Source organism: Protopterus annectens, chromosome 17.part0 (assembly GCF_019279795.1).
Source record: "Protopterus annectens isolate FY-2018-M chromosome 17.part0, PAN1.0, whole genome shotgun sequence".
Taxonomy (NCBI): domain Eukaryota; kingdom Metazoa; phylum Chordata; order Ceratodontiformes; family Protopteridae; genus Protopterus; species Protopterus annectens.
In genome coordinates this window covers 187,897,755-187,913,520 of record NC_056751.1, presented here as the reverse complement: position 1 = coordinate 187,913,520, position 15,766 = coordinate 187,897,755, and positions in this window count along the sequence as shown.

Below are 15,766 nucleotides of genomic sequence, written 5' to 3'. Positions count from 1 at the left end.
TGTCTGACAAGTGGGCAGGTCAGGATGGGTGTGCCCATCCAGGAAGAGGGTGTTTTTTCAAAGGCTCTCCCTTAAAGGAGGTGTGACCCATAAAGAGGAATCGCCCTTGGATGTTGTTGACATATCCAGAGGTAGGAGGGGCAGGGAAATAAGGTTAGATCATAACCTCCCCTCAGCAGCAAAAGCATTTGCCAGCACCATCCCACATGATGCCCTTAAGATCCATGCCAGCCCAGCTCACTCAGAGAAGTCCAGGAGAGGAAGAAGAAGCAGGGCATCCCAGTGGTGGACAGGGCCACTGCTGCAGCCATGAATGATGGAAAAAAAAAAAGACAATGTATTTGACATGGCTAAACCAGAAAACACATTTAGGTTTTAAACGTACAACTTTTAGTGATCAGTTTCATACAGAGTGGTAATTCATACTTCAAAGGATGTCTTTCGTTACAACAAGATATTGTTTTCAAAGCTTTAATAAACTTTCTTAGCTAAGTACTGCCAATAAATCTGACTGTTTCAACAAAACTAGTACATATTTCTGAAAAATAAATACATAAACATGTATTGCATTTCTTATAAAGATAAATGGCTAAGCTATCACATTAAGCTCCTTATGAGGTTGCAATAAATTCAACAGTAGTATATGTATGTAATGATAAAAATAATTAATTCTAAAATTCATTAATTAATTAAATTTGAGCATACAGAGTGCATTATTATGTAGTAATGCTCTATTTTGTCCTTGGTTAAGAAAATTGTTTTCATCATATGCATCCAGTTTAATCTGCTACATTCATCATTTGTAAATTAGCAAATATATTCTTATTTATTTATTGAAGGATTTAATACCCTCTCCCAAGGTTTGCAAATATGATTTTCACTTTTGCAAGCCTACCATCCAAACAGCAACAAAGAGAAATTATCAATGGCAGATTTCCACAAGTAACGAAGTTCCCATATCCTCCATATATATTTGCATATGCATCTTTGTATTTTCACAACTCAGAAACAAGGTATACAGCTTGGCTCACAAAAGAGTAGTACATAACTGTGGAAAAAGAGTAACTCCTAATGTTTAAAAACACATTTAAATAGACTGTATAAAAACTGCGTGACATTGTATTGTTGACATATTTCTCTTTTTTTAATACTGTTTAGATATCCCAAGTGCTTCTGTTTGAAGTGTTCCACTGTCCTACATTAAACTAGCTAGACGTATAGATCACTAACAACATAAATCCTGATAATAGCTGCAGTACTTTTTTTTAAATAAACCATTTTCAGGTATCTGGATGCATGAAAACAGAATAGATAGGTTACAATACATGCATCAAAGCTACACTCTTTCATCATAAAACTGTATTCCTGGGTAGGAGGCTTATTGTGCACAAGCATTTCTTTAAGATTTTTCATATGCATTTTCTAATAAATGAGGAGCTGATCTGCATAAGCATACATATGAATTTTTTTTAATATTATGTATTCTAACATTTGTTGTTTCTCCCCCTTTCATACTAGTTTTCCTTCTGAGACGGCTTATGTAACTCTCTGGCTTAAAACTTCCTAGTTTCTTTCAGCTGACAGATTATGTTTTCACCCTCTTCTTTGAAGCTTGTCAATCATTACATCAAACCTCTGCATTAAAATGGCATCAGCTATGGTGTCTCCCTCCACTCACATTAAAGAATGACCTTTGTGCATAGGGGCAAGCATGATTCTTAGCCTACCAGTATATGAACAATAAGTATTTTTATATTGCTTTATTCCAAAAGGATTCAGTTAGTCATTGTTAATACTGGTGATTAAGCAAGCAAATCCATGATGGCAACTAGTTTGCACAGCCTCATCTACAATAAGGCAAGGAATTTTGGAAAATGTATACATTTTTTATATGTGCAGAGTTAGCTGATAATGGCATGAAAATTGTGAAATTCCCCTTCAATTTCTTTTTGTGGCTGTCTGTGAGGGGATTCCTAACCAGTAATGTAAAAGAGAGAGAGTGATATTGCAAAGTCTGCATTGCAGTTGATGGATTCAAGAATGCAGCTGAAATTCTAGAAAGTTTGTTTGGAAAAATGAAACTGGTAAACACAGTGGGGGTGGCAGAGAGCACAGCACTCAACACTGCTACATCACAGGGTTTGGTTTCCAGCTGGGGTGTCTCCTGTGCTGTCTGTTCATGTTCTTCCTGTATCCATGTGGTTTTTCACCTGGTGTTCATCCCACATTCTAAAAGTGTGCCATTCATACCTCTCAACTACATATTTTTGCAGAATGTCCAGATTTTGGCCTCATATTTTTCCTATACTTGTGGTTTTCTGGCAAGTTGGTGGTGAATCATTATAGATTAGAGTTAGAAAATAATGACAGACATTTGAGTTTCAGACTGCTTATCCTTCAGAAAATTCATGCTAATGCAAAACCTGTTATTCTATCAACTTTCTAAGTTTGTAAGAGCAATATTTAAAAATTGTCCCTATTTTTTTGAGCCTCTCTCCCATTTTTATTTACGGCTTTGTCCAGATTTCTTGCTCTAAGAGGTTAAGAGATATGGTGCCATTAATGAAATGTTAATCCACACTGCCCTCACATTATCACCATGCATGCACATGTGCATGTGTGATGGGTGGGTGGGCATATGTGTGTGCGTGTGTGTGTGTGTGTGTGTGTGTGTGTGTGTGTGTGTGTGTGTGTGTGTGTGTGTGTGTGTGTGTGTGTGTGTCTGTGTGGCCTGCAATGGAGCTATCTGGCAGTCATTGGGTGCCAAGACTGACACTGCCCCCCAACCTCGATTTTGAATAAAGGGGTGCTCTGAGAATGAATGAATGGAAGGCCATATCTGGAGCATTCAAAATTATTTTTTAGGAAAGATAATTTTCTGACTTTTTCTAAAGTTTTGAATCCAGGACATATTACTACGGAATGACTCTCTGCTACCTGATGACACAACAAACTTGTAGGAAGAAACTAGCAAAAGGTGCTACTCAAGGATGGTGTTTCAGCTGTGCTACTTACCTGATGTAGCTGATATCAGGAGAAAAAAAATGTCATCCAGCTCTTTGAAAGAAGTAGCATGAAAAAATTAATTTGGAAAATAATTCCCAGTTGGACAATTTGCAGGACTGAGATTACCTGCAGACGCAGAAAAATTTCCAGACATTATTATTGCAGAAAAGGCACGGTGTTGTGCATGTTTGCTTTAATGGTCAGCTATTGCTGTGTAAGTGTGCTTAATGGTGAACTAGTGCTGTATAAGTATGCTGTAATGGTCAGCTATTGCTGTGCAAGTGTGCTTTAATGGTGAGCTAGTGTTGTGCAAGTGTGCTTTAATGGTGAGATAATGCTGTGTAAGTGTGCTTTAATGGTGAGCTAAGATCTGATTCTGTGGCATACAAGGATAAAGCTGTGACTATGATCCTGATGACCTGTGTTCAAATAGTGGCTTGGATAGTACAATAGTCAGCTTGGAGAGGGTACAAGTCAGTGGTTGATGGTGAGAGGAAGGACCAGTAGTTCTAGCTGGCCAATCACCATCAAACAAGCAGAGGGTTGCAAAGCTTGCAAAATATCAAAATAGCCAGGAATGGAGACGTGGGCTTAGTGTTATCAAGCGAGTGATAGTAACCCTAAATGACTGTGTGACAGGCTGTGTGTGTGTGTGTGTGTGTGTGTGTGTGTGTGTGTGTGTGTGTGTGTGTGTGTGTGTGAGCACACACACATGAAAAAAGGCACCATAGGCTCTGTGATGACAAAAGTACTTAGATCAACCACCAGGTTAGTCTTAAAGCCTAAAGTAAAAACCCCTGATGACTGTCTAAATGATGGTCTCACATGACTGGTGCTCACCCCATTGCAGAATGAATGGACTGGCTGACTGCATGAGGGCTGGTGGTTGGTAGGCAGTGGGGGATAAAAAGACTTAGAAAAAAATACACATTAATGGTAATCTGAGGGACATTTCAAACTGGGACTCATGAGGACAAAATACTTTTAAAAGGATCATATGGGTTTTAAACCTTGAACAGTGCACACCCCTTTTAATATCGCTAAGAAGCGTGTCACACTGAAGTCAGCTTTCAGACCCAAAAGGCTTTTGATAAATGTTGGATCCTGTATTAAAACTCATAAGCTATTCAGTATTGAAATAATTTGACTCACTGAGATAGTAGAACATCTCAAAGTACGTAAAATATTATTTGCAACATGGATATGTGCAAAACATGCTTGGAGATTGGAGCACTTCTCTAAAAATAACATTTTGTGGTTGCTGTTGGCAACAGCTAAAAACACTGCATACATTTATTAACTGTATGTGGGCAACATTTGGAGAGATCTGTACATTTTTTTATTGCTAGGTGGGTGGAAAGGGCAACTCTGAGATGAGAACACAAAACTGAAACTTCTGACTGTACTTCTATGAAGTGAAGCCTGTGTTATGTAGCTCTACAAAATATGTGACTGCCTTTTTAGGAGCTGAGACAGTGCTTTTAATAAATGTGATTAATTAACTTTTAAAATGAAAACAAGTGCCAGAAGTCACTCTGCCAGTATTTGATGAAGATCACTGTATCAGTGAAAGGAAGAATACAGTAATCTATGTACTGTAGGAAGTGACATTGTCCACGAGTTGCAAAAAATATATGGATAATATCTGCTAACCTGTGCAAATGTAGCCTAAGTATTGCTTCAAATATGCTGCATGCAGAGGTGTCACAAGAATGTCTGAGCCCTCGCATCTTGTGATACCAAAGGACATTTGTACAGAAAGTGTTTTATTTTTTATTTGCTGTAAGAAACAAAGTTAAAGATACAGAAATTTTGCAACTTATCTTTCTACTAAAATGAGTTTTAAAAACAAAAGTTACAGAGGAAAGAGAAGAAGTTGAACTTCAGAGAAGGATGAGAGCGTGTCATCCTCACTAAATAAGAAACAGAATTCTATACTTATAGTTACTGCTTGAACATTGTCAGTAGCTGATTTACCCATGACCGGTACAGTTTACCTTGGCCAACAGTGATGGCCAATTTATCCATGGCTAGTACAGTTTATCTTGGCCAATGGTGACGGGCAATATACCTGTGACTGGTATTACCCATAAGCATAAAGTCCAAGCACCTAAATCAGCAATCACAGGTATATAACTATAGTATTTTAAAAAATATTTTTGTTGACTTTTTAAATTAATCTGTTGTAAAAGAAATTCTTTCCTCAGATATCCCCTTGACCGGAAATGATTCAGTGGAGAAATCTTGAGCATTTACTCAGTTTAGCTAATTAACACCACCTGTGCACATACCTGCTCATTCATCTCTGGAGCATACCAAAAAACTTGATACCCTTATCTTAGTGATATGCAAAGTATGTACAGTGGGTCTGGCTATGTCACTTGTTAATCAGTATGTATGCAATGTATATACATGTTTCAGACCCTTGCTATAGCTGCATATCTCTAACTGTTTTCAGATATAGTTTTACTTCTTAGGAATAGAACAAAAAAATTATTTTGCACTGCAAATTGGCCTTTTTGTGCATAATAATATCAATAACCTAACTAAAAAGTTTAATACAGACTGTAAAGAATATTACCCTGAAATGAAGAAATGTCCTGCACTGCATTATGTCTGATATTTAATTTTTATTTATTTGACATTATTGATTTGCTATTATTTATTTGTCAAACCAAGTCATGTCTCTGTACAAGGTAAAATACCACAAAGGTTTTTTTTTTTTTTTTTTTTTTTTTTTTATTAATCCTTTGTGGGAGACCCGAGGTGGTACTTTTACTGCTACAGAAAATTTGGCCAGGGCATTGGGGAACTTCCTTTATGCAATTTGATAGATGCCATGGGATCTTTTACATCTACCAACTCAAGCAGATGAGACTTCAATTTAACATCTCATCCGTTGTTATCATAGGAAATATTATCAAAAGTCCAGCTATATTTTTTTCATTTTAGATTTTGCATTGACTAATAAAACATTCCTTGGGATACTTAAACATAATAACATTGGTTAACCTCCTGCTGTTTACCATCCAGTCACAATGCAGCTCATAGCTCATTATCAATTAACAAAATGAAAACCTGAAGCTCAACGTACAGCTGATTTCTAACCCAGCTCATGCACAGAACAGGAAATGTAGTGCTGGAGGAAAACTGCAGTATCAGCTATGGAATAGGCTGAGCACAGTTATTGCATGTAGTAGGCATAGGCATTCCAGCACATGCACCTGTGCTAACAAATGAGTAGATGAATAAAGCTGCATGCTACTTTAAAGGGGGCACTACTCTGATTAAATCTATTTTGACCATAATAAAGAGTGGAAATGGTACTACAGGATAACAGGAAAAGGGGGCAGTAGGCAGTGGAAAGCACACAAGGAGAAACAGGTAAGGAAAGAATTTGATGGGGGTTGTGAAAGAATGTTAATATTTTTTTTGTGGTACAGGCGTCCATTTTTTAAAACATGGGAAAGGTGGGGAAGGATGTAAGGGAAGACAGAAGCATGGTAGGTGATCGAGAGCATGTTATAAGGGCAAATACACTAATACATAACATAAATAAGACTGAGGCGGAGGTGCTGACATACTAAGGGAGGGGGGTATACAGTGGATTTAAAGACAAACAAAGGACAGACAGTAATGATGGTATGGATAGGACAACAAATCGGGGGTGGCAAGAACACAAAAGGAAAGGATACACAGTGATGTGGGATAGGGTAGCCATGGTCTCCTATTTCACCTGCAAGTGCCATCCGATGAGGAAGGTCAGACAGCAACCTGTCCACCCTCCTTATTGGATCCTAGCTCCAAGAGGAGTCTTTTCAGGAGACCAATGCAGGCATCTATCCAGCAGTCCACCAACTCTCCCACTACCTCCATCAACTCCCTGTGGGATACATATTTTCCACCCCTGACAAGGTCACCAGTTGAAACAACTGCACTCTCAGCCAGTGAGGCACCACAAGGGGCATGAGAGAATAGCACATCAGTCTCTCTGAGATTAGCTACCAGAGAGGCAGCCCAAGCTAGTTTGGAGACAGATTGAGAGGCTCACTGGGCTCACTGGGGAATGGTGTAATGAAGATGAGTCACTGGCATATACAATGCAGCTGGTGTCTATAACAGAACACAAAAGGAAAGAAATAACATAACAAACAGAAATCAATATTTCAGAAAGAAAGGACAGAAATGGATTTGGGATGTAATACCTCCACTGCCTAGTAATTACAGGTGTATTATTGCTATCCTACCAACAGAGTACTGGAACATCATTCTGTCAGTATAAGAAATTGCCTTTCCATACCTATCACTTACTGTAACACTTGCATATGTGTACAGTCCTATCAGTGAAATGGGTTAACACAGTCATACCTGCCTAAATGATATGCATAGCAATACTAAGACTTATACATGAATACAGAGCAACGATTACTGCATTAAGTGTATTTTGCATTAAATTTATGCATTGCTATTCTATCTTGTCACTTACATCTTTGCCATATGGTCCAGGCTATTAATGAAAATTGCCCTTAGACCTGTCCACCTCTGTAGTAACTAAATATGTACATGTATACATGCATACTCGTTCTGTTTGGTTACACTATAGTTGCAGGAAAGACAATTGATTGAAACATTTCTGCATGATTAATATGACCTAATAACATATTGGGGTGATTCAGAAAAAAGCATAACATGATGTAGCAAACAGCTGCTACAGTTTATACCATAACTGCAAGGAGCAGTACAGCGCTCAGGTTTTAGTTAAAAAAAAGTATTTTTTTTTTTACTTTCAAATTGCAGCAAGCTGTTTGCTAGAGCTTAGAACAAACAAAGGTTTGACTGCAAATGCAACACTGCCTTTTAAAAGTCAGTATCGCATTAGAGATTGGGATTGGCTGGTCACGATCTCCCAACACTTTGAGCCCAGGGCAGTTTTCCCTCTCACCCTGGCCTAGCTATTCCACTGAGATGGCCTGCCAAACCAGTTCAGAGAGAAACCCACTCAGACATCATAGACCAATTTTGCCTTGAGTGCCCTGATAATAACAGCCAGACAACTACAGGACTGTATGGAGGCCACCAGTGAGTGTCCAGGTTGTCTTCCACAGGGCAGCCTTCATCATCATACAGACAAGCAGCCTTGGAGACTGATGTGTATTGAGTGGTTTGTGCAGTGGCTGGTGCAGAGTGCTGCGGCTGCTGCCTCACCATTTCCTGGACCACGGCTGATCCTGCAAAAAGAAAACATCAATGGAGAAAAATAAAATGACAACACAAAAGTAAATAAAAAAAAAAAAGAGAGAGAAAGAGAGGGAGAAAGAAAACAATAAGAGACACAAGAACAACTGATTAGTTAAGTGTTGTACAGCTTATTAAAATATTACATTACTGTCAGTAATACACTGTACTTACCCTGCCACCTGGAGAGCCTGTCCTGCTTCCTCTGGCAGGCAGTCCAACTCTCTTTATTCTTATGTGGCACTGGGAAACTTAAAACTAACAGTAATGATCACTGCATATCTAAGAAGATAGCAAAAGGCAATTAACAGCTACAGGTGCTAGGCCTACCATACAGGGCTATCCCAAAATCAGAATGCTTACAATAAAATGTTGGACCTCCCTCTCCATAGGTTCATAGATAAATACTAGGCTAGATACCCTTTTGGCACCATTTTAAGCTTAGCTAATTTTTCTTTAGTGAGGATCAAACCCTGTCCCTCTTGTATATGAGGTAAACACCTTAAACATTATGCCAACTCCTACCCCTCCTAAAAAAAAGTATCAGTAGTCAGTATATGAACCCAGCCCAGCATTACCTCTGCTCTCTCTCCAAACTAACTGCATTTACACCTTGTGCCACAGAGATGAGCTCAACTTTTCTGAATACACGTTACAGAAGTCAAATCCCTAAGAAATGTACTAACAAGTCAAGACTTGACCTTAGATCATTTAGACTATAAAACAAGCACTTTAACCACTTTGCTACAGAGCCTAAGGCACACTTCAATATAGAGTGTCAGACGCACGTCACTATAGAGCCTCAGAGCCACTTCACTATAATCAGGCACATGTCATCCTCTTCTCACTGGCAGAGGAGGGCTGGGTAGTGCCTCTTCATGTCACTTCATTGCACCTGCACTGCTCATCAGAGCTGAGGATGCCAGGGCATCACTCAACACCTTAGCGAGCTGGTGCCAGGCATCTACCAAACACTGTGTGCCTACATAGTGTCCCAACAAGCACTCCAAATGGTACTTGTTTAGCAAGTAAAGAATGATTTTATGCTCCCTACTTCACCAAGTGAGAGCCTAAACATAGTCTATACCTATTGAAGCCACGTCCATGTTAGGTCTAACCTAGGAGAAAAACAGTAGTTGAAAGGTGAGTGCATGCACACCACATGTTATGTGTACTGATGAGCAGCAAGGGAACAAGATTCTCATTAACACAGTGCACATAGTCATCATTATGATGCAAAGGAACATTAGCACAGCCATGTTTCATTTGTGTGCACCCTACATGTCCTTCCAGCCATAGAACAAGTAGGGATGTGCCCCATATCATGGTTTAGGGTTGATGACACATTGTGCTATAAGTATAATTCTGAGACAGTCATGCTAAAGTAACTCATTAGCATAATTAACAATCTTCAAATAAACCTCATGTGATAAAAACAGTAGTCACCATTTTACAAGAGACCATGTCACGGCAAGCAGAGCAAAGCATATGTATACTGAGCATGTCAAAGTATACTTCTATATCAGCAAACTGACAGCAGACAGGACAACTAGTAATAGTCCTCAGGACTGAAATAACCATAAAAGGGTACCCAGAAGCAACAGACACTGTAACAGAGCAGTGGAATATGTAGGGTAACACTGCACATAGTATTACAGGCGAATATTGGGGAGGACTCAAAGTCACAGAGTACAGTGGACAAGGCAGACAGAATGCAGTCCTGTTGTGTTGTGTGGGAGTGGCTCAACATGATAAGGCACAAGGGACAGGCAGAACAGGTTTCAGTCTTTGCTGCGGGGATTCAACCAGACAGGGGACAGGCAGGGCAGGCTTTAGTCTTGCTGGGAGGATCAACCTGAAAAGATGCAGGGGACAGGCAGGACAGACTGATGTCCTGTTTGTGGCACTAAACATGACAAGGCATAGGAAATACAGATAGTCTCAATAATTTTCCTGTTCTCTGGATGATGCCAAACTGTGCCATATGCACAAAGACAGTGTGATGTGCTACAGGTGATACAGTACAGATACAGGAGGTAAAGGTGCTGCAACAGGCCCTATGCATGCATGCATGGCATGTGTTGCAAACAGGGCCTTTAGGGGCCTGTTATGGCAGGGACTGGTACAAGACATCAATGCAGTCTACAGCTATAATAATAGTACAGGTGGTAACAAGATCACAGACATGTTACTGCATGCTGTACCAAGGCATGGGACATGACCAGACACATGCTAACCACTGGGGTTGGGTCACTAACACAGAGACATCTCTCAGAGACAGAGGAATTCTTGGTGTCCATCACAGGGGAAACTTATAAATCTCATACCTACTGGTGGTCATTCTGAAGATAACATCACTGTTCACACTATTCACAGCTGCCTCCAACCTTGGGCACAACACTCCTATCAACATGGCTGAAGCTCATCGGGCTCCACCATGGGCACACCCAAATGGGAATACCTATCAGGATCCTGCTGTTTAGCACCATCACACTTCACTGCAGCCCTACTATGAGTGGCGCTAATCTCTGCCCATACACAGGGTCATAACATTCTCCTAGAATGTCACATGGAAGGCTACAACAGAGTTCCCATACATGCTCTTCATATAGTATGCCATCCCATGAACATAATGTCTTCAGTCCAGTCAGTTCTAGGTCATATGGGGCACTCATCCAGCTTTCAAACCATGCAAACCATGGAAACTCCAACCAATCACATCAGGATGTAATCCCTGACTTCCCTCTACCTTCTAGCCATGTGTGTGTAGCTGCTGCAATCCTCAACCACAATCCTTCCATCTATAATAGCATTGCCCCCTGATACTATGCCAGACCTCATCTATGTAAGCGATGATGACTGTGTGCTAACCAAATGTCTGATGCTCATCATGACCAGTCAATACACTATACTGCATAGACTGGGTGTGTTATTGCCTGCATAAGTTTTCTGTGTTTGTCTTATCCCAGCCCATAATTATAGAGCAATAATTCATTTTTTGACAGTTCCATGGTGTACTGTTCTGACCTACACCTCTCCTGGGGTCCCAACCCAGACAGTTCCTAGAATGACTCCTCAACCAGTTCCTCCTCAACTGCTGCCACAGGTATGTCAGGTAATGTTATGGTGACCTCCTCATTGTAAGTGTTTTCATAGCACCTTGTTAAGTAGTATGGTGGAGACCACAAGCATCTTGCTGCAGGTCTCCAGACCATACTGCAGTGCACCACAAGTTTAATTCCCACAGTGAAAGCCCTTCTGGTTGATATACAAGACTCTATGTGGAGAAATATAAACTTTGATGGCAATGTCAGTAAAGGAATCGCTCCCGGGACCTCAGGGAAATGGGTTGTGTCACAAAATGCTCACATAACAGTGTTTCTTTTCTATGCTGTCCATAAAATCCAAACATGCTCCTTCACATGCTGGAGCATTACAACAAGGAACCATGATCTGTGAAGATAAAATCTGGAATTCCTAATGTGACACTGTCAGATGCTGAAAGATCCTGCTAAGAAAGATGATCACAAATCTTTGGTGCCCACTAGGATAGGCAATCCATGAATCCCCCTTGATTCCAAGTGAGAATGATGCATATCTGTTAACTCATACATGGTGCCTCTCTTCACACAGCTGGAATTATCAGTCATGAAGAAGATGGTATGTAATTCACTGGTGGACTCCTCTCTGACATGGGGGGTGGCGATGCACAACATTGTAGATAGTGACTCCCAAAGTTCCCACTTATACATGATGGCCAGCTATAGCAGGTGCAGCTCCTAAAATCGTAGTATGAGCAATACAACTGTAAACCAAATATATATATATATATATATATATATATATATATATATATATATATATATATATATATATATATATAAAACTATGTGACATTCAGGATAGCTGATTGCCACAGGTCTTTCTGACTTATACTATTATGTCTGATTGCATCATTAGCATATGTAATAGCTCCCATAAGCATCTTGGCATTCATTTGTATATCACTATGCAGTCATTTTTATGAGAGTCATACTGTGTTGTTTTTCGACTACAGCAGGCATGCTACGTGTGTTTCTGAATCACCCCCTTGCTGCGCCACAGCTCACTGCACTTCACTTAATTCAGTACTCTTCCTAAATACATTCCATTCACTGGAATGACTAGAGAATGAACCAAATTGATCTGTAACTCTGAACATGTTTATTTATATTTTGAAAGCAGTGTTAGTGTTTTTTTTTAATTACAAAATATAAGCCAAAACTGTGGTATTATATGCACCCCAAAGCCACCAGCCCAGACTTAATTACTTTTACTCCAGGATTATGATGTTTTGAAGAAAAGTAAAATCCTTTATGTGTATGCACATGTTTATATATTCAAATGCACATGTATGCAATCTCATAGTGTGAGTATTTAAGTTTTGAAGTAAAACGGGGCGTCCTTTTACAGAAAAATTACTTCGTAGTTATTTCATATTCAAGAAAAATGCATTAGGGTATTCTTCAATTTGTAGCAACATTTTTTGTCTGTTTCAGACATTCTTCTTTCAGAAAAATTATGCATCAGTTTTATTTATGGGTGGATAAGTGGGTGCTGGGCTGGCTCAAGCCAAGTTTGAAGTTGAGTCATTCCTCTCAATTGTACTTCATTATGAGGAATGTACCTCATGTGGGGTCTTAAAAAGTTGATGTTCCTCGAAATTCCACGTTGAAAGGTTCTGTCACACATTCAGTGTTAGGAATTTTTTAAGTGAAATCCATGGTAAATAGAAATGAATCATGTTAAGTCATTAAAAGAACTTCTTTATAAGTAAAACCAGCATATTTTAACCATCCTACGACCTTCCTAGTTGAAGTTGTTAGTAAGCCATTAGTATGTGTTCCACATTTTGCCCATTTGTTCCACATTATGACTAGTGTTCCTCATTTTGGAGATGGAAGGTTGAGAGCTATGGCTTGAGTACAAGCTCTGCTCAGGCTCTTGTTCCTGCCAGTTAATGTGCCAGGAACAGCCGAGGCATTTCACTTATGTGTTTTTTTTGGGTTTTTTTTTTGTTTAACAGTGCCTGTTTCACCTCAGACCTGCAGGCTGTGGTACTTCCTGTTCTGTTTAGTCACATCAGGTAAGCTCTGTGATTGGCTAACACTACAGTGGAGGAGATACTACATTGTTTACTTATAAGAAGTGTGTTTTTTTTTAATTTAGACAGCAATGTGTTTGTTCTAGATGGCCCATAAACACAGCTTTAAAATTAAGAGATGGTGATGTTCATTTGTAACTATAGTCTCTTGCAACTGCTATAATCTAATTTTACAAAAAAAAAATGTGGTTTGCTTTTTGTGCTTGATTTGTACAAAGATGATGTATTGTGCCACCTGTGTTTAATCTCTGAGAGAAAGGAGCCTACTTGAATTGGGGTATAGTCTGGGTCATGCTTTTATTTTTGAAATGTGGTATGGCTTTCTGAATTTTAAGTATGCAGAGAGTCTTAGCAGAAGTTATCTGAAATAATCTTTGTTTTGCCCAGTTGTTCTCTGTTGTGAGAGATAGTGATCTACAATGTGGAGACTGAAGGTTGTGAGCTCTGTGCAGAACTGTAGAGACCAAGACCTCAACAAACCAACACAAAAGGCAGGATCCACGACCAGTAAGACCACGACCAGTGAGATGTTAAAACCTTTATTCCCTGGATTTAGTGCTTCTGTTTTGACTGTATCACAAAAACTTCTTCAGAATACAAACTTTCACAATCGACTACTTTGTTTAAAATAAATATATACTCCTCTGTTGAAATCACATGCTGACAAAACACCAATAGCAAACAATTGAAAATTAACACCAAAGTTAAGATACAGTCAAAATGAAAGTGCTAAATCGAGGGAATAAAGATTTTAACATCTCACTGGTCATAGTCTTACTGGTCATGGCTCCTGCCTTTTGTGTTAGCTCTGTGCAGGACTTAAAATTGTGAGCTGTGCTTATACAGGGCTGAAGGTTCTGATCTGTTCATTTTTAAAGTCATTTGTTAGAATGAGAAGAGCTGGGCTTGGGACTAGCAGTGAAGAACATAAAGTGAGAATAGAGTATTACTATTTTGGCCATTATTTATCTGATGGGGAGGAGAAGGTAATCTGTGTGTGAAAAGCAGATGGTGAAATGGTTATTGATTTGACTTACTGTAGGTGAGAGATATCCATATTACATGAAGACAGTGCTTTTTTGTTTTCTTTCTCATAAAATATGCTGTTCTTTAGCAAACTGTTGAAGAATATACAAGCATGATTTTAAACTCCATCCCTGATAATGACCAATTCTGCCCATTATTTTTGCTTTGTGCTTGATTGCTGGACTGATGGGTTGAGAATGGCTGTGATCACCTTCCTTATAAGCTAACACTAACATCAGTAGCACAGAGAAGGTGGCTACCTTCTGGGTACAGGGAAGCTCTGTGTCAGAACAGAGGGAACTTATGCTAACATCATTCAATGGTCAGTGAAATATGGCATGCCGGGGCAGAGGATGTAGTGTGTGTGTGTGTGTGTGTGTGTGTGTGTGTGTGTGTGTGTGTGTGTGTGTGTGTGTGTGTGTGTGTGTGTGTGTGTGTGTTTGTGGGGTCTATATTAGAACATCAAACATTCAAAATTCTAATATTGACCCGTTTTCAGCGAACTAATATGGAAGAAACAGAAAACCTAATTTTTTCCTAGGGAAAGAATTTGGTTGTCCATTTCTGTTGCTTCGGTATTTTTAGCACTGTGGTGGAAAGTTACGGGTCGGGTTCAGGTAAGTGTGCGATTGCATGGATGTGAGGGTTAGGGAGGGTTAGGTGAGGTAGGGTTAGGTCTCGGGTCAGGTAAGTGTGCGATTGTGTGGGCGTGAGGGTTAGAGCGGGTTAGGTGAGTTAGGGTTAGGGTGCGGGTGAGGTGACGGACCTTAGGGTTAGGGTTTGGGTTACGGTAAGTGGATAGTTAGTGGTGTATGTATAGTTTAATGTAGGGTTAGGTGTTAGAGTTTAGGTGAATGTGTGTGGATTGCTGTTTGTTTGGTGTGCTTGTGTTGTGTGTATGTGTTTTGGAACAGCAATTTTTTTCCAAGGAAAGGATTTGCAGTTCTGAATGTTCGATGTTTTCAATTTTCGATTCCTGGGGTTCGATATTAGAACACTCTACATTTTAAATGTTCAGTGTTCTAATATAGATCTGTGTGTGTGTGTGTGTGTGTGTGTGTGTGTGTGTGTGTGTGTGTGTGTGTGTGTGTGTGTGTGTGTGTGTGTGTGTGTGTGTGTGTGTGTGTGTGTGTGTGTGTGTGTGTGTGTGTGCACTATCCAATGCTGCTCTTTTACTCTGCAGAGATGATGAACTGTCAGTTCTACTATGCATGGCTCAAAGCTGTCCAACATATAGACATGTAGAGCTAGCACTGAGCTTGGCTGTGTTCATGCAAACACTCACACACCACTGCTACATTCAGGTCACCTGTAGCCACACATGCCACATTTACATTGTCCATCTTGACTCCTTCC